Consider the following 25,501-nt stretch of genomic DNA (forward strand, 5'->3'; position numbering starts at 1 on the left):
CTGTTTACGACCCTAAACTACTCCATATGGTGACAATCCTGTATCTCTACGCTGTCTTGAGTTGTAGGTGGAGACTACGTACTTCATATAGGCATCCCAGCTGGTGTGGTATAAGTCAACGTAGTATCTAAGCATCTTCCTTGTTGTCCTCTGCACTCTTTCAGTTCTTCCATTTGCTTGTGGATGGAGAAGACTCTTCCTACTTCATCACATTTAATAACTTACACAGTTCCCTGAATAGATCTGACTTAAAGCTCACTCCATGCTCAGTTACTATTGTTTCAGGCGCTCCAATCTTCAGTATCACAAGTGCTTGTGCCACTGTTGCTGCCTGTTAATTTGGCATTGTGACCATTTCTACGTATCTTGAAAAATGATATATGATTGTGATTACATCCTTATTTCCTGCAGGTTTTTTATTGAATGGACCTAAAACATCAATCCCCAGAAATTCCAGTGGTGCTAATGCTTCAGGTAACCTCTGCAGTGGTACTCTTGTTGGACACAAATCTGCTCTCTGTGCGCACTGTATGCAATTCCTCACATACTGGCTTTTATCTGTCTGCCTACACCTCCACCAATACTTTTCTGCAGTGCTTCTGTTGGTAGATCGGCAACCTCCATGATCTGCTAATATGTGATCATAAGCTCCTTGTAGCACTCTATTCCTTAGCTTCGCTGGTACCAATACCAACGCTCCCAGCTTGGTTTCTCTGCATAGCAACTCAGCCTGCATACAAAATATCACACTGCTTGAAATATTGCTTACATTCATCATCCTCTCTCTGTGCAGTTTGCCATTCCTTATGCTCATTACCCCCAATATGTAGTACACTACTTTTCTTCTCGGGCCATCTGCATTTCCGTGTTTCTTCCCAGATTTATGTGTGACTTCAAAATTAAATTCATTTAGTCTCACTGCCCATCATGTCAACCTACGAGAGGGATCCTTTAACCCTAACAACCATTTTAACACCACATGTTATTACTCTCTCACTGCCCATCATGTCAACCTACTAGAAGGATCCTTGAACCCTAACAACCATTTTAACGCCACATCTTATTACTCTCTCACTGCCCATCATGTCAACCTACTAGAAGGATTCTTTAACCCTAACAACCATTTTAATGCCCCATGATCTGTTATTACTATAAACTTTTTGCTGTACAGATAACATTTGAAATATATGAGTCCATAAATAACGCTTAACGTAACTTTCTCCATTGTGGGATAATTTCTTTCTGCAGAATTTAGTTATCTTGATGTGTAAGCTGATGACGTTTGGTTTGTGGGGAGCTCAACTGCATGGTCGTCAGCACCCATGCAAAGTTCCAATTTTTACACAGTCCAATTTAGTCACTGTCACGGATGATGATGATGATGATGATGATGATGATGATGATGATGTGGACAACACAAACGCCCAGACCCCAGACAGAGAAAATCCCCAACCTGGTCGGGAATTGAACCCAGGACCCCATGATCCTGAGGCAGCAACGCTAGCCACTAGACCACGAGCTGCAGACAATGTGTAAGCTACCGGATGTTCTATGTATTCTACCTCTTGTGACAGCACATAGCCAAATGCATAATTTCCTGCAGCACATGAAAAACAAGTTCTTTATTAAAATCTGGAAATACCAGTATTGGACTCGATGTTAAAGCTTCTTCTAGCTCTTCAAAAGCATCGTGGCACCTTTCTGATCACAAAAATTTGGTACCCTGCTTTAACATGTCAACAGTTTGGCAATATCCGCAACTCCTCCTACGAACCGGCGGTAATGGTTCGCAACTCTCAGAACAATTGCAACTCCATAACAGATTCTGGTACAGGAAATTCACATACAGCTCTAATTAGTATTGGCTCTGCCTTAATCCCATTTTTACTTATGATATGACCTAGATATGCTACCTCTTCCATCACAAAACTACGCTTTTATGTACCCAGTGATAACTTCGCTGTTTTCAACTTTGGGAATACTTCCCTTAATCGCTCATATGTTGTCCCATAGATGGTCATATCATCGAGATAACACTGAACCTGCCCAATTCACCCACTCAGCACTTCCTATTCCAGTCCTGTGACTGGTTTATCCTACCCCTTCAAACCGGGCCACCTATGAAAGCAGCTATGTCATTTACCTGCTGTGCTGCAATCATTGCACAGCTGTTTATATCAGTGTGACTGCCAACCAGCTGTCCACCAGGATGAAAGGCCACCCTGTGACACAACATGCAGCTGAACATACCACACTTGATTTCAATGGCTGCTTCACTGCCCGAGCCATCTGGAGCCTTTCCTCCACCACTAGCTTTTCTGAGCTGCACAGACGGGGTTATCCTTACAACACATTCTGTGATCCCATAACTATCCCGGCCTCAATCTATGGTAACTATTGTCCCAACACTCTCCATGCAACAGTTTCCACCCCCTCTGTTCTATCATCTCCTCCCCATTCTCATTCTCACTCTGTTTATTTGCCGCCCTCTGCCAACACATCTGGCCATCTTTCCTTCTGCTTTCCTTTTTTCCCCATCTCCCTGCCCCACAACGTCGTGACGCTGTACCTGTTTGCATTCTAGTCCATGCAGAGTCCACCAGACAGCATTTGTCTCTCTCCTCACCCATACAGTACTATCCCTTCCACTGCCCCACCCCCCTCCAGATTGCTGCTTGCATCCCATGAGATAGTTGCATTCCTACTTGAGATGGTGGAGTTGGCGGTCATGTGTGCGTGACTTGCTTGCATGTATGAATGACGTGTGTCTCTGTTTTACCGAGGAAGGCTGTGGCCAAAAACTTAGTCTTTAATTGTGTCTGTCTGCAACATAACATATCTTCTTCATGATAAGTAGCAGTCTGTCTTTTCTTTCTTTAAATTCGTCATGTGTTGTGGCTCCCATAAGAGCTTCTGCGTACCCTGCATAAGTTTTAGCTTCTCCTTTTAGTCTCAGTTTTGAAACACTCAATAATTCGTTATCAGACCAACTGTCCACCTCTGCCAGATTTCCAAGGTCTCCCACAAAGGTCCTCCGTTGCCTTACCAGAAAAACGAGCAATTAAACTTACAACTGACAAATCCACAACCTGTTGTGATGATAGTGATTCTACCAACCCATGTAGTTCTGTATAATCTGCTGTTAATTGGACTACTTTTTCTAACAATATGTGTACTGCTTCTGGTGCTGATACACCTTGCACCTCTGGTTCTGTCGATGCTTTGTCCGTGATGGCACTCATTTTGAGGATTGACATTCACAAGACCAGAAAACAAAATAAATTAATTTAATTCTTACATCTAACCATGAACCATCTTAACTCCCGACACTGTCTAGACCTATACCCCTAATGATTACATGTATAACATTTTATTGGCTCTGATTCTGTACATGGTGCTGAGTGGTCCTTAAGGTTACACTGTGCACATCTAACAGGCACTAACCAATCGTGACTTCCATTACCTATAAGACTAGACAAATTCAATAGTTCTCTTCTCACAATAAAATCTACTTTACAAAAATGGATAACCGTTGATCTTTTCTCTGTAACCAAAATGCAATAAAATTTTTGGTCTTAACCGTACCATAAGCTGTAGGTACAGGTGTTGCTCTAAGAAGGTGACATCAGTGACCTGACACCAGTATTAGATGATCAGTGGATTGTCACCCGTGGAGAGTAAAATGAGGCATTAGGACAACAACGGATTTTTTTAAATTAACTACTTTATTCTGGCCCTCAGCTGTAGTACATCAGGAACAGCTTGGTGTAGGCGTCCAGTTGCCTCTCATGCGAAACAATAGACGACTAGCATTACTGAGAGCGCAAAAAGTGGGGCCGAGTGTGGCATCATTTGAATGCGACTGTCAGCGATGTCTCTGGCTGTGACCTTGATGACAGTGCAGTAATGCAGCTGATGATACCATGGAGGTGGCCATGACCTCCCTTCAGCGAGCGGGCGGTTCTGCTCCGGTGGCCTTTTGTGTCTCGGGACAGGTTGCCCCATCCCGTGCTCGAACAGCATACCCTGTACTGTGTTCCATGATGTCACTCTGGGTGTCACAGGTGCGTGGTGTAGGTTGTGATACTGAGATGACAATGTTTTAGTGCATGAATGGCTGAGTACTTATATGCTCCAGACTATGTTCATTTAGAGATTAAGGCACATGCTCTAAACACCTCCTTGGCGGCAAGTGAGGAAAGGCTTCCGTCCTTCTGCTAGCATATTGCAGTGTTGGCTGTTGCTATACTACACCCCGTTGGCTCTGCTTCGCAATGCCTGTCTGCCGTGTTTTGCTTCACAATCCATAACACTCTTGCCTGCCTGCGGCTGGCTCTCTCGCATCTCACTTCCACTCTGGCATACTTTTTCACTGAATATGTTCGGTACGCTACAGTTAGTACTGGCTTGCCATCTGAGTCCTTGATATACTACTACTTCACTTTTCTCCAAAGGTCTCTTTAATTTTCCTAGGAGGCATCTACCAGACTATTTCAGTTAATACAAGTCCCATCTCCTCTTTGTATACTACCTTTCTTCACGATTCTTAATCCACAATGGTTAAATTATGCTCTGCACAAAGTTCTACCCGAGGCCTTCCCCTTTCATTCCTTTTCTTCAATCCTTGTTCTCTTACTATTCCTCATTACCTTCCTTTTCCTGCTATCAAATTTCAGTCATTCACCACAAGCAAATTTTCATCTTGCTTTACTGTCTGAATAACGTCATAAAACTTTTCAGTGTCATTCATCATCTGTAGAGCTAGTGGGCATGTAAACTTGTACTATTGTGGTGGGTGTTGGCTTTGTGTCCACCCTCTTAGCCAATTCTTTGCCACTTAACTTCTCTTGGGGGGAACCACTATATGCATTTCAGAACTTTCAAGAGGTTTCCCTTTAATACAGCTGTCCTAAAAGGGGGAGGAGGAGGTGCAGCTCCCTGGTTGGGGCGGGGGGGGGGGGGGCAGAGAGTAATAGAAGGGGGCACCAGCTTTCATTGAAATATTTATTTTTGTGTAATGTAAAAAAAAGACTTCTGATAAACAAATATTGCTAGTCCCAGATTCTCATTTCGGTGAACCAACTTCAGGATCTCTCCCATCGTTAAGTTGCTGCCTTATTTCACTGGAACTGACCGGTAAATCTTGTCAGCAGTAATGTTTAGAAAAGTCGTGAGTAATATTTCATCACATAATCCATCACCGATCACCCCAGGGTTAGCTACTTACCGAACATTTAAAAATCAACACACAATATCCTGTTGCGGAGCATGCTGTACAACATGACAATCATGACCTCGATGCCTGTTTCACCACGCATGCCATCTGGATTCTTCCCCGAGACACCAGTTTCTCAGAACTCCCCAGGTGGGAACTAGCACTACAACATGTCCTTGGTTCTTGCCACCCACCTGGCCTTAATTTATGTTAATTCCTTCTGTCTTAACATTTATTCACAGAAACTACTCCTTTCTTCACTACATTATAGTTTTTTACATCTCTCATTTTCTGACTTGTCTGTTTTTCGCTGACCCCGCTCCCACCTCTGTTACATACAATGCACTTAGCTTTTCACTCTTATTAATACTTGTGCACGATGTTTTAGTAGTAATCTCTGTCTTGCATATTATCCTGTCTTCCACCTGTAAACTCTCAGGTTTTCAAAGCTTGTCTGGTGCAGTTGCCAACAATCAGTCTTTCCTTCTCATCCCGTCTGATAAGTCTGCCATGGCCCTGGGTTCTGGGTGACTTTTCTGGACTGTACCCCTTTCCCTAAACATCTGCAGCCCTTCACCTTCACCCCTCTTCCTTCCCTTTTAACTCTTCTGCTAGAAGAAGGAGCCACTGGCTCCGAAAGCTTGTGAACATTAAATCCTTTGTGTGTGTGTGTGTGTGTGTGTGTGTGTGTGTGTGTGTGTGTGTGTGTGTGTGTTTTTTTTTTCCCTTGACACCACTTGATGAGTAGATTTTTTTATATGTCCATTTAATGATAAAAGCCATATGACAATGTGATTGCCACGTCCTTGCAATATTGACTACAAGAATGGGTTGTTAGTCACAACCATTGTTACTGTCCACTCGATGTCACCCAGATTTCCAGAGTCAGTTCAAAGTTAACTAGAAGCTGAATTCTAGTGCGAGTTCAGAGGAAGTAGTTAATTGGATTTAAAATAAAGTGGTACAAGGTCTGCAATTCCCAAGGATAAGTCGCTTGTTTGCAATGGTAACAAAAGAGCTTATAGAAGTGATTCATGTGTGTCGTCTCTTCTCCTTCGAATGTATGCAGTTCAAGTAAGGAAAAAGATTCGAATTGAATCAAAGTACATTCTTCATTTGCATCTTCCTGTCTTTCTATCAGCAACTTTAGCTCTAAATGCAAAACCAAAGGGTGTAAACATCAAGTTGATTACCTAACATTATGCTTTATTAACATTCTGTTGAGTAATGGGATATGATCACAATGTGTTCTTTGTTTGGAGATTTTAGCCAATGATAGTTTGAAGCCTATAAAATTAAAGACACACCTGCAGACAAAATGTATAGATTATGTAAGTAAACCCATCGAATTTTTGAAGTGTCATGAGCAACAACTATAAACGGAAATGTCAGATTCCTCATTTCCTAAGAAAGCTCCAAGATCTTCCCTAGAGGTATCCTACTTAAGTGCAAAGTCCAAATCATGACATATTATTCATGAGAAATTACTTCTTTCTGCAGCCATCAAAATTTGCGAAATAATGCAAGGAGAAAATTTAGCAAGAGACTGAAGCCAATACCACTCTCCATGACACCGTGGGCCATGTTGTTGATGCAGTAGCCACTGAAATGAAAAATCCATTGCTGTCCCATCATCATGATTGTCCAGAATTCACCCTGCAGCTTGATGACAATACTGATATCAGCTTCTTGTTTTTGTATGCTATTGTTTTGAAAATGAAATGCACAAGTACATTCTATTTTGTAAAGCTTTGGTAGGGAGGATTACAGATGAAGATATTTTATTTCTTGCTAATTCCTTTTTTGCGACAACAATTTTGCATGGACAAATTGTATTGGTATATGTACCTCTGGGATGGTAGCATTAGAGGGAACAAAAAGGAGGTTCAATGCAAGAGTGTGCTGTTTCTTCTTCTGTAAAATTCGTACCTTGAATGAGACACAGGGAGGCATTGGGTTCTAAAGTAATGCAACTGGAAATCAGTGTAGAGTTGAACAGTGCAGACATTGTTGTAAATTTAGTGGAAACACGAGCTTTAGACAGTAGACTATTTTCCATTCTTTGTGAGAAGACGGGCTTGCACATGATTCATTTCTGTTGCACATGAAGGTACATTGGTTGTCTCATGGTAAAGTGCTTCGTCATATTGTGGAGCTGAAGGGTGAACATCTTTGCCTACTGAGCAGCAATCCTACACTTAAGTGGCAGTTCTTTCTGGATGAAAAATTTCTTCTAATATTGTGTTACTTGGCCAACATTTTTGAGTAATTAATGGTCTTAATGTATCACTTCAAAGCCAAGAGAATAATATCATCTTTCTAAGCAAGAAAGTCCTTGCATTTAAGAGAAAAATTGGACTTTGAAAAACACAGCTGTAGAAAGGTGACTGCAAGATGTTTTCTTCTCTCAGTGGTTTTGTGAAGAAAAATGAGTTGGATGTTGCTAAAATTAGTAGAATTGGTGCAGAACATCTCAAAGCCCTTAGTCAGCAATTCAAAGATAAATTTCCAGAACCTTCATCTGAGTGTGAATGGCTCCACAGTCTATTTGATGTGATCATAACAGACCACTTGTCAACATTAGAACAGGAGGGGCTAATAGAACTCTCAGGTGTTGGAACACTTCAGAATGAATTAAATTTATATCTGTTGAAAATTTTTGGGTACACACACTGAATGAATATTTCAATTTGTGAGGGTAACCCCAAAAGTAAGATCTCCTATTTTTTTTATAAATACATAGACCTATTTCTTTCTACAATGGTTTACATCAGTTTATCGCTTGAACATTTAGCTATTTTTCGACATAATCACCATTTCTGTCGATGCATTTTTGTAGACGCCGTGGCAGTTTTTGCACGCTCATGTCATACCAGCTCGCCTCCGTGCTGTTCGAAAGTTATGAAGCTCTTCTTCCACCTCGTCGTCGGGGCTGAATCGCTTTCCGGCCAAATGCTCTTTTAACCTAGGGAACAGGTGATAGTCACTGGGCGCCAAGTCAGGACTATAGGGTGGGTGGGTGGGTGATTATGTTCCACTGAAACTGTTGCAGGAGAGCAACAGTTTGCCGAGTGATGTGTGAGCGAGCGTTGTCATGGAGAATGTGTACGCCCTTGCTCAACATTCCTCTTCTCTGGTTCTGAATTGCCCGTTTGAGTTTTTTCAGAGTCTCACAGTACCTGTCAGCGTTAATTGTGGTCCCAGCGAATCAGCTCCAACGTCGATGTGAAAGAAGAGGTTCATAACTTTCTGAACAGCATGGTGGCGAGCTGGTATGACATGGGCATACAAAAACTGCCACAGCGTCTACAAAAACACCTCAACAGAATTGGTGATTATGTGGAAAAATAGATAAATGTTCAAGCTGACTGATGTAAACCATTGTAGAAATAAACAAGTCTATGTACTTATAAAAAAATAGGAGACCTTACTTTCGGGATTACCTCCGTATTAAAAAGGGCAGTGGATGTGTTATTACCCTTTGCAACAACTTACTTCTGTGAGCCAGCATTTTCTGCAATGGAATTAATCAAGAGGAAACACTGATCTTGATTGCATCTGGAAAGGGCTCTGTGAGTTGCTGTTTTAAAGACCCAACCAAAACTGGATATGCTTTCTTCAAAAATCTGAGTGCAAACATCACTCAAAATTTGGAAGTGTCAGAAAATTTCTGAATTTTGAATCATGTTCATTTTTACTCTTGTTTGTTATATTCAAAGTGATGATCCAAAAATAAAATAGTTTCTAAACAGGCATTTAAATGTTGACTATCGTTCTATCAACATTTGTACTTCATGATCTTTCAAATATTAAAACATTCCAAATGAATTAAAAGCAATATACACTCCTGGAAATGGAAAAAAGAACACATTGACACCGGTGTGTCAGACCCACCATACTTGCTCCGGACACTGCGAGAGGGCTGTACAAGCAATGATCACACGCACGGCACAGCGGACACACCAGGAACCGCGGTGTTGGCCGTCGAATGGCGCTAGCTGCACAGCATTTGTGCACCGCCGCCGTCAGTGTCAGCCAGTTTGCCGTGGCATACCGAGCTCCATCGCAGTCTTTAACACTGGTAGCATGCCGCGACAGCGTGGACGTGAACCGTATGTGCAGTTGACGGACTTTGAGCGAGGGCGTATAGTGGGCATGCGGGAGGCCGGGTGGACGTACCGCCGAATTGCTCAACATGTGGGGCGTGAGGTCTCCACAGTACATCGATGTTGTCGCCAGTGGTCGGTGGAAGGTGCACGTGCCCGTCGACCTGGGACCGGACCGCAGCGACGCACGGATGCACGCCAAGACTGTAGGATCCTACGCAGTGCCGTAGGGGACCGCACCGCCACTTCCCATCAAATTAGGGACACTGTTGCTCCTGGGGTATCGGCGAGGACCATTCGCAACCGTCTCCATGAAGCTGGGCTACGGTCCCGCACACCGTTAGGCCGTCTTCCGCTCACGCCCCAACATCGTGCAGCCCGCCTCCAGTGGTGTCGCGACAGGCGTGAATGGAGGGACGAATGGAGACGTGTCGTCTTCAGCGATGAGAGTCGCTTCTGCCTTGGTGCCAATGATGGTCGTATGCGTGTTTGGCGCCGTGCAGGTGAGCGCCACAATCAGGACTGCATACGACCGAGGCACACAGGGCCAACACCCGGCATCATGGTGTGGGGAGCGATCTCCTACACTGGCCGTGCACCACTGGTGATCGTCGAGGGGACACTGAATAGTGCACGGTACATCCAAACCGTCATCGAACCCATCGTTCTACCATTCCTAGACCGGCAAGGGAACTTGCTGTTCCAAAAGGACAATGCACGTCCGCATGTATCCCGTGCCACCCAACGTGCTCTAGAATGTGTAAGTCAACTACCCTGGCCAGCAAGATCTCCGGATCTGTCCCCCATTGAGCATGTTTGGGACTGGATGAAGCGTCGTCTCACGCGGTCTGCACGTCCAGCACGAACGCTGGTCCAACTGAGGCGCCAGGTGGAAATGGCATGGCAAGCCGTTCCACAGGACTACATCCAGCATCTCTACGATCGTCTCCATGGGAGAATAGCAGCCTGCATTGCTGCGAAAGGTGGATATACACTGTACTAGTGCCGACATTGTGCATGCTCTGTTGCCTGTGTCTATGTGCCTGTGGTTCTGTCAGTGTGATCATGTGATGTATCTGACCCCAGGAATGTGTCAATAAAGTTTCCCCTTCCTGGGACAATGAATTCACGGTGTTCTTATTTCAATTTCCAGGAGTGTAGATGGAAACAGTTTAATTTCAAACAACTAACTAATTTGTAAATACACATATTTGCTCATTTCCAGTAACTTCAAGTGCATTGTTAACTTTCATGACCTTTGAATAATACAATGTATGATAATTTTTAAGGATGTTTAATTCTTGTAGGCTCGCAGGACACACTCTAGTTATCAGTATTATTATAATTTTAATTATTAATTATTATTGTTGTTGTTATTGTTGTAACTGGTAATTGCAATAATTAGACAGGAGTCAATAGATATTGTGGGTCATTTTTGTGGCAAGTATGAGAAGTGCGAGGGATGAAAGGAAAATGGGGAGGGTGGCAAAATAATTTCTGTTTCAGACAGGGGTGTGACAGAAAAAGTTTGAGAACTTCTGCATTGGTGTATGCCTAAAATACACTCCTGGAAATTGAAATAAGAACACCGTGAATTCATTGTCCCAGGAAGGGGAAACTTTATTGACACATTCCTGGGGTCAGATACATCACATGATCACACTGACAGAACCACAGGCACATAGACACAGGCAACAGAGCATGCACAATGTCGGCACTAGTACAGTGTATATCCACCTTTCGCAGCAATGCAGGCTGCTATTCTCCCATGGAGACGATCGTAGAGATGCTGGATGTAGTCCTGTGGAACGGCTTGCCATGCCATTTCCACCTGGCGCCTCAGTTGGACCAGCGTTCGTGCTGGACGTGCAGACCGCGTGAGACGACGCTTCATCCAGTCCCAAACATGCTCAATGGGGGACAGATCCGGAGATCTTGCTGGCCAGGGTAGTTGACTTACACATTCTAGAGCACGTTGGGTGGCACGGGATACATGCGGACGTGCATTGTCCTTTTGGAACAGCAAGTTCCCTTGCCGGTCTAGGAATGGTAGAACGATGGGTTCGATGACGGTTTGGATGTACCGTGCACTATTCAGTGTCCCCTCGACGATCACCAGTGGTGCACGGCCAGTGTAGGAGATCGCTCCCCACACCATGATGCCGGGTGTTGGCCCTGTGTGCCTCGGTGGTATGCAGTCCTGATTGTGGCGCTCACCTGCACGGCGCCAAACACGCATACGACCATCATTGGCACCAAGGCAGAAGCGACTCTCATCGCTGAAGACGACACGTCTCCATTCGTCCCTCCATTCACGCCTGTCGCGACACCACTGGAGGTGGGCTGCACGATGTTGGGGCGTGAGCGGAAGACGGCCTATCGGTGTGCGGGACCGTAGCCCAGCTTCATGGAGACGGTTGCGAATGGTCCTCGCCGATACCCCAGGAGCAACAGTGTCCATAATTTGCTGGGAAGTGGCGGTGCGGTCCCCTACGGCACTGCGTAGGATCCTACGGTCTTGGCGTGCATCCGTGCGTCGCTGCGGTCCGGTCCCAGGTCGACGGGCACGTGCACCTTCCACCGACCACTGGCGACAACATCGATGTACTGTGGAGACCTCACGCCCCACATGTTGAGCAATTCGGCGGTACGTCCACCCGGCCTCCCGCATGCCCACTATACGCCCTCGCTCAAAGTCCGTCAACTGCACATACGGTTCACGTCCACGCTGTCGCGGCATGCTACCAGTGTTAAAGACTGCGATGGAGCTCCGTATGCCACGGCAAACTGGCTGACACTGACGGCGGCGGTGCACAAATGCTGCGCAGCTAGCGCCATTCGACGGCCAACACCGCGGTTCCTGGTGTGTCCGCTGTGCCGTGAGTGTGATCATTGCTTGTACAGCCCTCTCGCAGTGTCTGGAGCAAGTATGGTGGGTCTGACACACCGGTGTCAATGTGTTCTTTTTTCCATTTCCAGGAGTGTATTACAACGAGCAAATAGGAGAGGTTGACAGTGTTACATTCTTTGGATTATAGCTTGATAATGAAATTAGCTGAGAGGACCATACCACAGAATTCATGAAGTGTCTAAACAAATCTGTATTTGCAGTGTGGATGTTGTGAAACATTTGTTACATAAAAATAAAAAAGGTAGCATATTTTGCGTACTTTCATCCATAATGCCATACAGGATCATGTTTTGGGGTAACTTATCAATCCAGGCTAAAGATTTATTAATCCAAAAGCATATAATGTGAACTATTTGTAGTATGAAGTCAAGAATGTCCTGCAGAGGTCTCTTCGAGGAACTGAAGGTACTGACTCCTACTTCGCAATATACACAGTCTAGTCGCAGTAGTGCAACCACCTGTCTGAAGCCCGAACAACCACCTTTTTCAGTGCAAACATGTCAGAAGGAAGTCAGTAAGGTTCTGGAAGGTATTGACAGGAATGTATAGCCATGCAACTCTAGTGCTGTGTCCAGCTTTGCGAGGTTTCTCAGTTGAGGATTCTTGGCAGCAACAGCCCGATCGAGGTGGGCTCACAGATTCTCAATTGGGTTTAAATCTGGGGAGTTTGGTGACCAGGGGAGTATGACAATCTTATCTTGGTGACCTTCAAACCACACATGTACACTGCAAACTGTGACACGCTGCATTGTCCTGCTGGAAGATACCATCGTACCAAGGAAAAAACAAACTGCATGTACGGGTGGACATAGTCTCCAAGGATAGATGTATACTTGTGTTGATTCATTGTGCCTTCTGGAAAGGTGAGATATCCCATGGAATGCCACGAAAACATTACCCAGACCATAGCACTCCCTGTTCTGTCCTGGGCCCTTACAGCGATTGTTGCAGCGCCATACACGCCAATGGCCATCTGTCCGAAGGAGCATGAAAAGTGATACACTCAGTGGGCATCCAGTTTTGGTATTGGCATGCAGATTCCAGCCTTTGTTGCTGATGAACAGCAATTAGCATGGATGCATGCACCAGGCGCATGCTGCGGAGGCACGTACACAACAACATTCACTGAACTATCATTGAGGAGACACTGTTGGTAGCCCCTTGGTTCATCTGGGTGGTCAGTTGCTCAACAGTAGCATCTGTGTTCGCCCCTACACATCTCCACTGCCATCGTTCACTGCTGTCATCTACGGCCCACGGTGCACCACAGTTGCCTAAATGCCAGTCTTCAGCAGCACCATTTTGCCATGCCTGGTACACTTTGACCAGTGTCATGCAAATAGTTTACAACCTTAGCTGTTTCACATATGCTTCCACCCTTGGCTTGAAAACGAGTGATCATTGGATGACACATAAGTCGCTCCATTTCCACATTACAACTACTGCGCTTTTTACCGCTTTCCCCTGATACACGTTATTACCGTCCACTGGTAGTGCTGCTACCTGCCATCTGCAAATACTTATTGCGCATTGATTTCGAACATAGGAACTGGTCACATTAATGTGATTGGACTGTGTATTATTCCTTAACAAAATGTGTCATAAATAACGTATCTCTTTTTCAAACTAACAGCTCAGTTAATGGAATACTATATCCAGACCAGAAAAATATCATGATTGATAGTTGAACATGGAAGGGAGGAATGTTGACAGTTTGCATTTCACTCAAGTCAAAATGCCTCTGTTAGTTGCAACTGGTTGGTTCTGTTCACACTTTCCTATAAACATGCAGTATTGGGATCACTTTATGAGATCTTTATGACCTTATCACTTTTCTAAGCAATTTCACTGCTAGCTTTATACATTGCATAAAACGAATGAAGCATATGAGAAGAAATCACAGCTCTTATGCTCCAGACACCAGCTGTTGTCAGCAGCTGATTGGTAATCAGCAATTGAGGTAGCATTATGACAACTGTGTGTAGGACAGAAGACCTGAGCAAACATGTGCTCTGATTGGCTGTTGCTATGATAGCTACACTATAAATAATTAGCTATCAGGCCCGTTGTTACTCTGATCGAGGTACAGAAATAAAAAACAATCTTCAAAAAAATTTATAGTCTAGAAATGTTTCCATTAATCAGGAACATTTTTAATAACTTGCCAGTAGTAGTAAAAAGTTTCACTAGTAACGAAAGTTCTGTTTAAGAAGAGCCTGAAGGATTTATTGGTGCCAACCCCTTCTACTCCATAGAAGAATTTCTTAGATCTAAGTGATGTGTGTGTACTATTAACAATATCGAACAACTAGCAATCAAGTCCAGCCTAGCAAGGGTAGCATGTAACTACAGCCAGATGTCTTGATTGGTGTAGTGTGTTTTGTTTTAGGGCAACAAATAATTTTCAGAGAACAACTTTAGTAAATATTGTCACTTTCATATAACCCAAGTGATGTAAACAGTGCAAGCTAGGAAGGCTGTGTGGAGGCGTGATTGTTGTGTATTCCATATTTATTTGGCATTTGAAGTGACATTTCATGGCAATGATGGGAGCACATTGTGACTGAGTAATACATTTATAATCACTGTAAATATTATATGTGAATCACGGGGTATGTGTGTGTGATTAATTCAATATATATCGAAGGCTGGTTGATGTGGCACAAATAAAAGAAAAAATAAGAAAAAAAACATGCATGATCTACACGTTTAGCTCGTATACAGCACTCCTCTTGTGGAGCACTGTAATGCATTGTTGAGACTCGTTGCCACAATTCTTTGTCTTGGACTCTTTGTGGCAGACTTCTTCACCATGCCACACAAACAATCATGTCCGTGTCTTCTCAAACAATTATAGGGAAACTATTGGTTAAAAATATTTGATGGTTTCAGATTGTAAGTCTCACATCACAGCCTAATGATGAGGTGGTTATCTTTTCGTTATTGCTTATATTTATTATGATACTTCAGAGTTGAGTAACTCACTGTCCAATGTTCGAAGAATCGGGAGTGAATTAAGAGTGCTTGTGACTGGTAAGCTGACAGAAGCAAAAATTGGCAGTCTGAAATTGTAGTCATATTTCAAAATGCATCCCTGACCCATCTGTATAAGTATTTCAAAATCTTGCATATTCATCTTCAAGAAATTTCTGAATTCCAATCAAGAAGCTCATGCCCATGTCTTTAAGAGCTTTGAAAAGCCCAAATCCCTTTCTTGCCAGTGGAGATTTGTTTATAATTTGAAAAGGTCCAGATAAATAACTTTCACCCCATTATGCAGAGAATTGAGTTCGCATCTGTGTCTGACTCAAGGAAAGTAATAAGCCTAATGCTGAGTGATGCTGTGCTGCTGCAAAACTTTCTTTATATAAATGAAGTAAAGTTGCATCCCATACTATTTTTTTCTCTATGCGTAAATAATTGAAAAGCACAGGTTTTCCACTGCATGATTTTTCACTATGCAGTTCTCCTGAAATGATTGCAGTCAGTTGGATGTCACATAGTTGACTTGCATGTCACTGACCAATCAAACCGGGAAAAGAGGACCTGCAGTCTAAACTGGAAATGGAATCACGTTTACTTTGTGGTGAATCTCTACATCATTGATATGTGAATGCTAGATTAAAAGGCACCGTGAAAAAAAATTGACCCGTCCAGGATTCAATCCTGCAAACTTCCATTTCCTAGCCAAACGCTATAGACAGTCAAACCAGATCCAAATTTGGTCACGCTTTTTGATAACTAAAGGCACTGCTGCTCTCTTGAGTTATGGGCGTAGCTCATTAGGTGTCAGTGGCATCATTTTCGCCACTTAACTTAAAGGAGACCGCTTATAAAACACTAATACGACCTATTCTTGAGTACTGCTCAAGCTTTTGGGATCCCTATCAGGTCGGATTGAGGGAGGACATAGAAGCAATTCAGAGGTGGGCTGCTAGATTTGTTACTGGTAGGTTTGAGCATCAGCATTTGAGGCTGACTGCAGTACAATTTTACTGCCGCCAACTTACATTTCACGGAAAGACCACAAAGATAAGATAAGAGAGATTAGGGCTCGTACAGAGGCATATAGGCTGTCATTTTTCCCTCGTTCTGTTTGGGAGTGGAACAGGGAGAGAAGATGCTAGTTGTGGTACGAGGTACCCTCCGCCACGCACTGTATGGTGGATTGCGTAGTATGTATGTAGATGTAGATGTAGATGAATCATCATTTAGACAATTTGTACAAAATGTCTATAAATAATACACAAAGATCTTGCTCGTGGATCAGTGGATCAAAGTCTCTACAACAATCTATTAGCGTACACATACAGATGGACACTAGGAGGCGACTCCTATTTGTATATTTTGAGATGTTAGTATCACATAAATTCTGATTTCTGTACATCTTCAGTGCAGTAACGTGATTAGTGATGTTATAAACGGATCTTTCTGCTTAGAGATGTGTGGTTACAATAGCCTATGAATGCACCTCACCATTCTGTACATTTACATGTTTTGTGCAAGTTAGCTATTAGCTTTTAAATAAAACTATGTTTAAATTATATATAAAAACAAAGATGAGGTGACTTACCGAACGAAAGCGCTGGCAGGTCGATAGACACACAAACAAACACAAACATACACACAAAATTCAAGCTTTCGCAACAAACTGTTGCCTCATCAGGAAAGAGGGAAGGAGAGGGGAAGACGAAAGGAAGTGGATTTTAAGGGAGAGGGTAAGGAGTCACTCCAATCCCGGGAGCGGAAGGACTTACCTTAGGGGGAAAAAAGGACAGGTATACACTCGCACACACGCACATATCCATCCACACATACAGACACAAGCAGACATATTTAAAGACAAAGAGTTTGGGTAGAGATGTCAGTCGAGGCAGAAGTATGGAGGCAAAGAAGTTGTTGAAAGACAGGTGAGGTATGAGTGGCGGCAACTTGAAATTAGCGGAGATTGAGGCCTGGCGGATGACGAGAAGAGAGGATATACTGCAGGGCAAGTTCCCATCTCCGGAGTTCGGATAGGTTGGTGTTGGTGGGAAATATCCAGATAACCCGGACGGTGTAACACTGTGCCAAGATGTGCTGGCTGTGCACCAAGGCATGTTTAGCCACAGGGTGATCCTCATTACCAACAAACACTGTCTGCCTGTGTCCATTCATGCGAATGGACAGTTTGTTGCTGGTCATTCCCACATAGAATGCATCACAGTGTAGGCAGGTCAGTTGGTAAATCACGTGGGTGCTTTCACACGTGGCTCTGCCTTTGATCGTGTACACCTTCCGGGTTACAGGACTGGAGTAGGTGGTGGTGGGAGGGTGCATGGGACAGGTTTTGCATCGGGGGCGGTTACAAGGATAGGAGCCAGAGGGTAGGGAAGGTGGTTTGGGGATTTCATAGGGATGAACTAACAGGTTACGAAGGTTAGGTGGACGGCGGAAAGACACTCTTGGCGGAGTGGGGAGGGTTTCATGAAGGATGGATCTCATTTCAGGGCAGGATTTGAGGAAGTCGTATCCCTGCTGGAGAGCCACATTCAGAGTCTGGTCCAGTCCCGGAAAGTATCCTGTCACAAGTGGGGCACTTTTGTGGTTCTTCTGTGGGGGATTCTGGGTTTGAGGGGACGAGGAAGTGGCTCTGGTTATTTGCTTCTGTACCAGGTCGGGAGGGTAGTTGCGGGATGCGAAAGCTGTTTTCAGGTTGTTGGTGTAATGATTCAGGGATTCCGGACTGGAGCAGATTCGTTTGCCACGAAGACCTAGGCTGTAGGGAAGGGACCGTTTGATGTGGAATGGGTGGCAGCTGTCATAATGGAGGTACTGTTGCTTGTTGGTGGGTTTGATGTGGACGGACGTGTGAAGTTGGCCATTGGACAGGTGGAGGTCAACGTCAAGGAAAGTGGCATGGGATTTGGAGTAGGACCAGGTGAATCTGATGGAACCAAAGGAGTTGAGGTTGGAGAGGAAATTCTGGAGTTCTTCTTCACTGTGAGTCCAGATCATGAAGATGTCATCAATAAATCAGTACCAAACTTTGGGTTGGCAGACTTGGGTAACCAAGAAGGCTTCCTCTAAGTGACCCATGAATAGGTTGGCATACGAGGGGGCCATCCTGGTACCCATGGCTGTTCCCTTTAATTGTTGGTATGTCTGGCCTTCAAAAGTGAAGAAGTTGTGGGTCAGGATGAAGCTGGCTAAGGTAATGAGGAAAGAGGTTTTAGGTAGGGTGGCAGGTGATCGGCGTGAAAGGAAATGCTCCATCGCAGCGAGGCCCTGGACGTGCGGAATATTTGTGTATAAGGACGTGGCATCAATGGTTACAAGGATGGTTTCCGGGGGTAACAGATTGGGTAAGGATTCCAGGCGTTCAAGGAAGTGGTTGGTGTCTTTGATGAAGGATGGGAGACTGCATGTAATGGGTTGAAGGTGTTGGTCTATGTAGGCAGAGATACGTTCTGTGGGGGCTTGGTAACCAGCTACAATGGGGCGGCCGGGATGATTGGGTTTGTGGATTTTAGGAAGAAGGTAGAAGGTAGAAGGTAGGGGTGCGGGGTGTCGGTGGGGTCAGGAGGTTGATGGAGTGAGGTGAAAGGTTTTGCAGGGGGCCTAAGGTTCTGAGGATTCCTTGAAGCTCCGCCTGGACATCGGGAATGGGGTTACCTTGGCAAACTTTGTATGTGGTGTTGTCTGAAAGCTGACGCAGTCCCTCAGCCACATACTCCCGACGATCAAGTACCACGGTCGTGGAACCCTTGTCCGCCGGAAGAATGACGATGGATCGGTCAGCCTTCAGATCACGGATAGCCTGGGCTTCAGCAGTGGTGATGTTGGGTGTAGGATTAAGGCTTTTTAAGAAGGATTGAGATGCAAGGGTGGAAGTCAGAATTTCCTGGAAGGTTTGGAGAGGGTGATTTTGAGGAAGAGGAGGTGGGTCCCGCTGTGACGGAGGACTGAACTGTTCCAGGCAGGGTTCAATTTGGATGGTGTCTTGAGGAGTCAGATCATTAGGAGTAGGATTAGGATCATTTTTCTTCGTGGCAAAGTGATACTTCCAGCAGAGAGTATGAGTGTAAATCTTTGATGAGGGCTGTTTGGTTGAATCTGGGAGTTGGGCTGAAGGTGAGGCCTTTGGATAGGACAGAGGTTTCGGATTGGGAGAGAGGTTTGGAGGAAAGGTTAACTACTGAATTAGGGTGTTGTGGTTCCAGATTTTGGAGGGAGTGGAGCTGGAAGTGGGAGATTGAGTAGATGGGAGAGACTGGGTTTGTGTGCAATGAGAGGAGGTTGAGGTTTGCTGGAAATCTTTGACGAGGGCTGTTTGGTTGAATCTGGGAGTGGGGCTGAAGGTGAGGCCTTTGGATAGGACAGAGGTTTTGGATTGGGAGAGAGGTTTGGAGGAAAGGTTAACTACTGAATTAGGGTGTTGTGGTTCCAGATTGTGGTGATTGGAACAGTTCCGTCCTCCGTCACAGCGGGACCCACCTCCTCTTCCTCAAAATCACCCTCTCCAAACCTTCCAGGAATTTCTGACTTCCAGCCTTGCATCTCAATCCTTCTTAAAAAACCTTAATCCTACACCCAACATCACTACTGCTGAAGCCCAGGCTATCCGTGATCTGAAGGCTGACCGATCCATCGTCATTCTTCCGGCGGACAAGGGTTCCACGACTGTGGTACTTGATCGTCGGGAGTATGTGGCTGAGGGACTGCGTCAGCTTTCAGACAACACCACATACAAAGTTTGCCAAGGTAACCCCATTCCCGATGTCCAGGCGGAGCTTCAAGGAATCCTCAGAACCTTAGGCCCCCTGCAAAACCTTTCACCTGACTCCATCAACCTCCTGACCCCACCGACACCCCGCACCCCTACCTTCTACCTTCTACCTTCTTCCTAAAATCCACAAACCCAATCATCCCGGCCTCTCCATTGTAGCTGGTTACCAAGCCCCCACAGAACGTATCTCTGCCTACGTAGATCAACACCTTCAACCCATTACATGCAGTCTCCCATCCTTCATCAAAGACACCAACCACTTCCTTGAACGCCTGGAATCCTTACGCAAACTGTTACCCCCGGAAACCATCCTTGTAACCATTGATGCCACGTCCTTATACACAAATATTCCGCACGTCCAGGGCCTCGCTGCGATGGAGCATTTCCTTTCACGCCGATCACCTGCCACCCTACCTAAAACCTCTTTCCTCATTACCTTAGCCAGCTTCATCCTGACCCACAACTTCTTCACTTTTGAAGGCCAGACATACCAACAATTAAAGGGAACAGCCATGGGTACCAGGATGGCCCCCTCGTACGCCAACCTATTCATGGGTCACTTAGAGGAAGCCTTCTTGGTTACCCAAGTCTGCCAACCCAAAGTTTGGTACTGATTTATTGATGACATCTTCATGATCTGGACTCACAGTGAAGAAGAACTCCAGAATTTCCTCTCCAACCTCAACTCCTTTGGTTCCATCAGATTCACCTGGTCCTACTCCAAATCCCATGCCACTTTCCTTGACGTTGACCTCCACCTGTCCAATGGCCAACTTCACACGTCCGTCCACATCAAACCCACCAACAAGCAACAGTACCTCCATTATGACAGCTGCCACCCATTCCACATCAAACGGTCCCTTCCCTATAGCCTAGGTCTTCGTGGCAAACGAATCTGCTCCAGTCCGGAATCCCTGAATCATTACACCAACAACCTGAAAACAGCTTTCGCATCCCGCAACTACCCTCCTGACCTGGTACAGAAGCAAATAACCAGAGCCACTTCCTCGTCCCCTCAAATCCAGAATCCCCCACAGAAGAACCACAAAAGTGCCCCACTTGTGACAGGATACTTTCTGGGACTGAACCAGACTCTGAATGTGGCTCTCCAGCAGGGATACGACTTCCTCAAATCCTGCCCTGAAATGAGATCCATCCTTCATGAAATCCTCCCCACTCCGCCAAGAGTGTCTTTCCGCCGTCCACCTAACCTTCGTAACCTGTTAGTTCATCCCTATGAAATCCCCAAACCACCTTCCCTACCCTCTGGCTCCTATCCTTGTAACCGCCCCCGATGCAAAACCTGTCCCATGCACCCTCCCACCACCACCTACTCCAGTCCTGTAACCCGGAAGGTGTACACGATCAAAGGCAGAGCCACGTGTGAAAGCACCCACGTGATTTACCAACTGACCTGCCTACACTGTGATGCATTCTATGTGGGAATGACCAGCAACAAACTGTCCATTCGCATGAATGGACACAGGCAGACAGTGTTTGTTGGTAATGAGGATCACCCTGTGGCTAAACATGCCTTGGTGCACAGCCAGCACATCTTGGCACAGTGTTACACCGTCCGGGTTATCTGGATACTTCCCACCAACACCAACCTATCCGAACTCCGGAAATGGGAACTTGCCCTTCAGTATATCCTCTCTTCTCGTCATCCGCCAGGCCTCAATCTCCGCTAATTTCAAGTTGCCGCCACTCATACCTCACCTGTCTTTCAACAACATCTTTGCCTCCATACTTCTGCCTCGACTGACATCTCTACCCAAACTCTTTGTCTTTAAATATGTCTGCTTGTGTCTGTATGTGTGGATGGATATGTGCGTGTGTGCGAGTGTATACCTGTCCTTTTTTCCCCCTAAGGTAAGTCTTTCCGCTCCCGGGATTGGAATGACTCCTTACCCTCTCCCTTAAAACCCACTTCCTTTCGTCTTCCCCTCTCCTTCCCTCTTTCCTGATGAGGCAACAGTTTGTTGCGAAAGCTTGAATTTTGTGTGTATGTTTGTGTTTGTTTGTGTGTCTATCGACCTGCCAGCGCTATCGTTCGGTAAGTCACCTCATCTTTGTTTTTATATATAATTTTTCCCACGTGGAATGTTTCCTTCTATCATATTGAAACTATGTTTAAAGATGTTTTTGACTATTCTGCATCCTTGAGGACTGTTTTACTTGAAGTCTTTGTAAGTATGTATTGTGTATTCTTTTTTTCCTGACGTCTTCTACATGCTATTGGCTCTCCTCACTATCATCTATGGAACAAACAGTACATCCAATCTAATGGAGGATAATATAGTGGTGATCACAAAATTACGTAGGCCAAGGTCATCTCACCTACTTAACAGTGTTGCCAGTTAGTGACAATTTCAAACGTTAGTAAAAATTGTGGAAAAAGTATTAAGTATCTCTATTTTCATGTAGTCTAATGCTTTAGACAACAAGAAGCGATGCGGAGCTGATTTGCAAACTTCCCACATCTCGCCCATAGGTTGACTTACTTGTATGCACAGCCAATCTTCTCTGGATAGCCGGCCACGTCGATCTCCAAAAACTACTTCTTTGAAGAATAATGCTGGTTAAGGGAATTTATCGGACTCACTCTACTTTTGAAATAATTTGGTACTCGAAGAATATTTTTAGTTCAGTCATGGTATATTTCAACTTCCACAAAAAACAAATTCACCATTTCTCATATAAATATTCAAACTCATGTGAGTCAACCATGTCATCAAACATTAGACTCTATTAAGATACATTTACACCAGGGTTGGTTTAATAACCACCAGGAAATATGAACGTGTCTTGCTTCTAGCAAGTCCAACACATGAGTTACTTAAAAGTCTAATCTAATTTCTTCATTTTCTAAACAATCATCACAGTCACGAAACCAGCAAAGCATAACACAGGCTGTTCTCTACACGTACACTTAAACTCTATGGATCGTACAGCAGGTACTTGTCAGCTGTCGTTCGGTTGCCGCGTCCGTATTTTGCTTATGACTGTTTTTAGACCTGCACACACAAAGATGCAGTGCGCAGTAGGTCGGATTTGTCTCTCTTACACTTCTATTTAAAATATCATGGGTTCGAGACGGAGGAAGGCCAAGTGATTCTAGAATTTACACGAGAATTCTTGAAGCACTACATATTCCCCCTCAGATCGAACACGCGATATTTTATATACCATCATCATTATGTACATTTATATCACATAGAATAACAGTTCATCTTTCAACAGTATATCTGGTCCTTTTAATAACCGTGAAAATCCTTTTTCTTATTATTTAGCTATTCCTTATTTTTTTCATTTTGCTTTAATTATAAAATGTGAATATTTCACTCAATAGTGGAGTTAGCTCTTTCAGTATCTACAAATCGTGAGGACCATTTTTTTTCCTTTTTCTGCTCTTTATCCAATGGTAAATTCCAGGTGTTCAGGACATTTGAATACTTTATTCTAATTCCTTGTACTATTTTTTCCTTAGTACATTTAAATACCATTATTTATAGTAGGATTCAAACTTACCAGAATACTTCCTATTAAATGTGTGACTTCTGTCACAATACTGTCCTTTTCCCCTAGGATCAGTAGCTATACATTCCATGTGGGTTGACGCTATCAGTGCACTTCCTCCTTCTGTTCTGGTAGGTACGCCCTTTATAAAGCGTCCCTATTAATCAGGTCACAGGTCATCATATCTCTGTGTAGATACACCTGCCCTATATCCTTAGCAAATGCCGAGTACATCCCCCTTATCCTTTATGCAGAGGCCTCATGGTTCATTGCCCTAGTATACATCTTTATGTACACTATAATTAAATATTTCCTGGTAAAAATAAAATCTATTTTACACTTCACTCTCATTTCTTAGTACCTCCTCTAACACTCTAGAGTTCTCTTCCACTTCTCAAATTCCATAATCTTAGTAGATACTATGTCTAGACACATTATTCAACTCATGATAGATACTATGCCTACCTGTATCAATCAACTTTTAGTACAAACTATGTCTACACATAATGATCAAGTCCCACTACTTTATGACTCGTCACTTCATCAGAGTGTTTGCTACCCTGACTTTTCTCCAAACGAAAGCGCTGGCAGGTCGAAAGACACACAAACAAACACAAACGTACACACAAAATTCAAGCTTTCGCAACAAACTGTTGCCTCATCAGGAAAGAGGGAAGGAGAGGGAAGGACGAAAGGATGTGGGTTTTAAGGGAGAGGGTAAGGAGTCATTCCAATCCCGGGAGTGGAAAGACTTACCTTGGGGGAAAAAAGGACGGGTATACATTCGCGCGCGCGCGCGCGCCACACACACACACACACACACACACACACACACACACACACACACACACACACACGCATCCATCCACACATATACAGACACAAGCAGTGTCTGTATATGTGTGGATGGATATGTGTGTGTGTGTGTGTGTGTGTGTGTGTGTGGGTGGGTGCGCACGCGAGTGTATACCCGTCCTTTTTTCCCCCAAGGTAAGTCTTTCCACTCCCGGGATTGGAATGACTCCTTACCCTCTCCCTTAAAACCCACTTCCTTTCGTCTTCCCCTCTCCTTCCCTCTTTCCTGATGAGGCAACAGTTTGTTGCGAAAGCTTGAATTTTGTGTGTATGTTTGTGTTTGTTTGTGTGTCTATCGACCTGCCAGCGCTTTCGTTCGGTAAGTCACCTCATCTTTGTTTTTATATATAATTTTTCCCACGTGGAATGTTTCCTTCTATCATATTGAAACTATGTTTAAAGATGTTTTTGACTATTCTGCATCCTTGAGGACTGTTTTACTTGAAGTCTTTGTAAGTATGTATTGTGTATTCTTTTTTTCCTGACGTCTTCTGCATGCTATTGGCTCTCCTCACTATCATCTATGGAACAAACAGTACATCCAATCTAATGGAGGATAATATAGTGGTGATCACAAAATTACGTAGGCCAAGGTCATCTCACCTACTTAACAGTGTTGCCAGTTAGTGACAATTTCAAACGTTAGTAAAAATTGTGGAAAAAGTATTAAGTATCTCTATTTTCATGTAGTCTAATGCTTTAGACAACAAGAAGCGATGCGGAGCTGATTTGCAAACTTCCCACATCTCGCCCATAGGTTGACTTACTTGTATGCACAGCCAATCTTCTCTGGATAGCCGGCCACGTCGATCTCCAAAAACTACTTCTTTGAAGAATAATGCTGGTTAAGGGAATTTATCGGACTCACTCTACTTTTGAAATAATTTGGTACTCGAAGAATATTTTTAGTTAATTTTGAGGTTTTGGAGGGAGTGGAGCTGGAAGTGGGAGATTGAGTAGATGGGAGAGACTGGGTTTGTGTGCAATGAGAGGAGGTTGAGGTTTGCTGGAAAGGTTGTGAAGGGTGAGTGAGTTGCCTTTCCGGAGGTGGGAAACCAGGAGATTGGATAATTTTTTAAGGTGGAGGGTGGCATGCTGTTCTAATTTGCGATTGGCCTGTAGGAGGA

This window comes from Schistocerca serialis, chromosome 5 (assembly GCF_023864345.2).
Source record: "Schistocerca serialis cubense isolate TAMUIC-IGC-003099 chromosome 5, iqSchSeri2.2, whole genome shotgun sequence".
NCBI lineage: Eukaryota > Metazoa > Arthropoda > Insecta > Orthoptera > Acrididae > Schistocerca > Schistocerca serialis.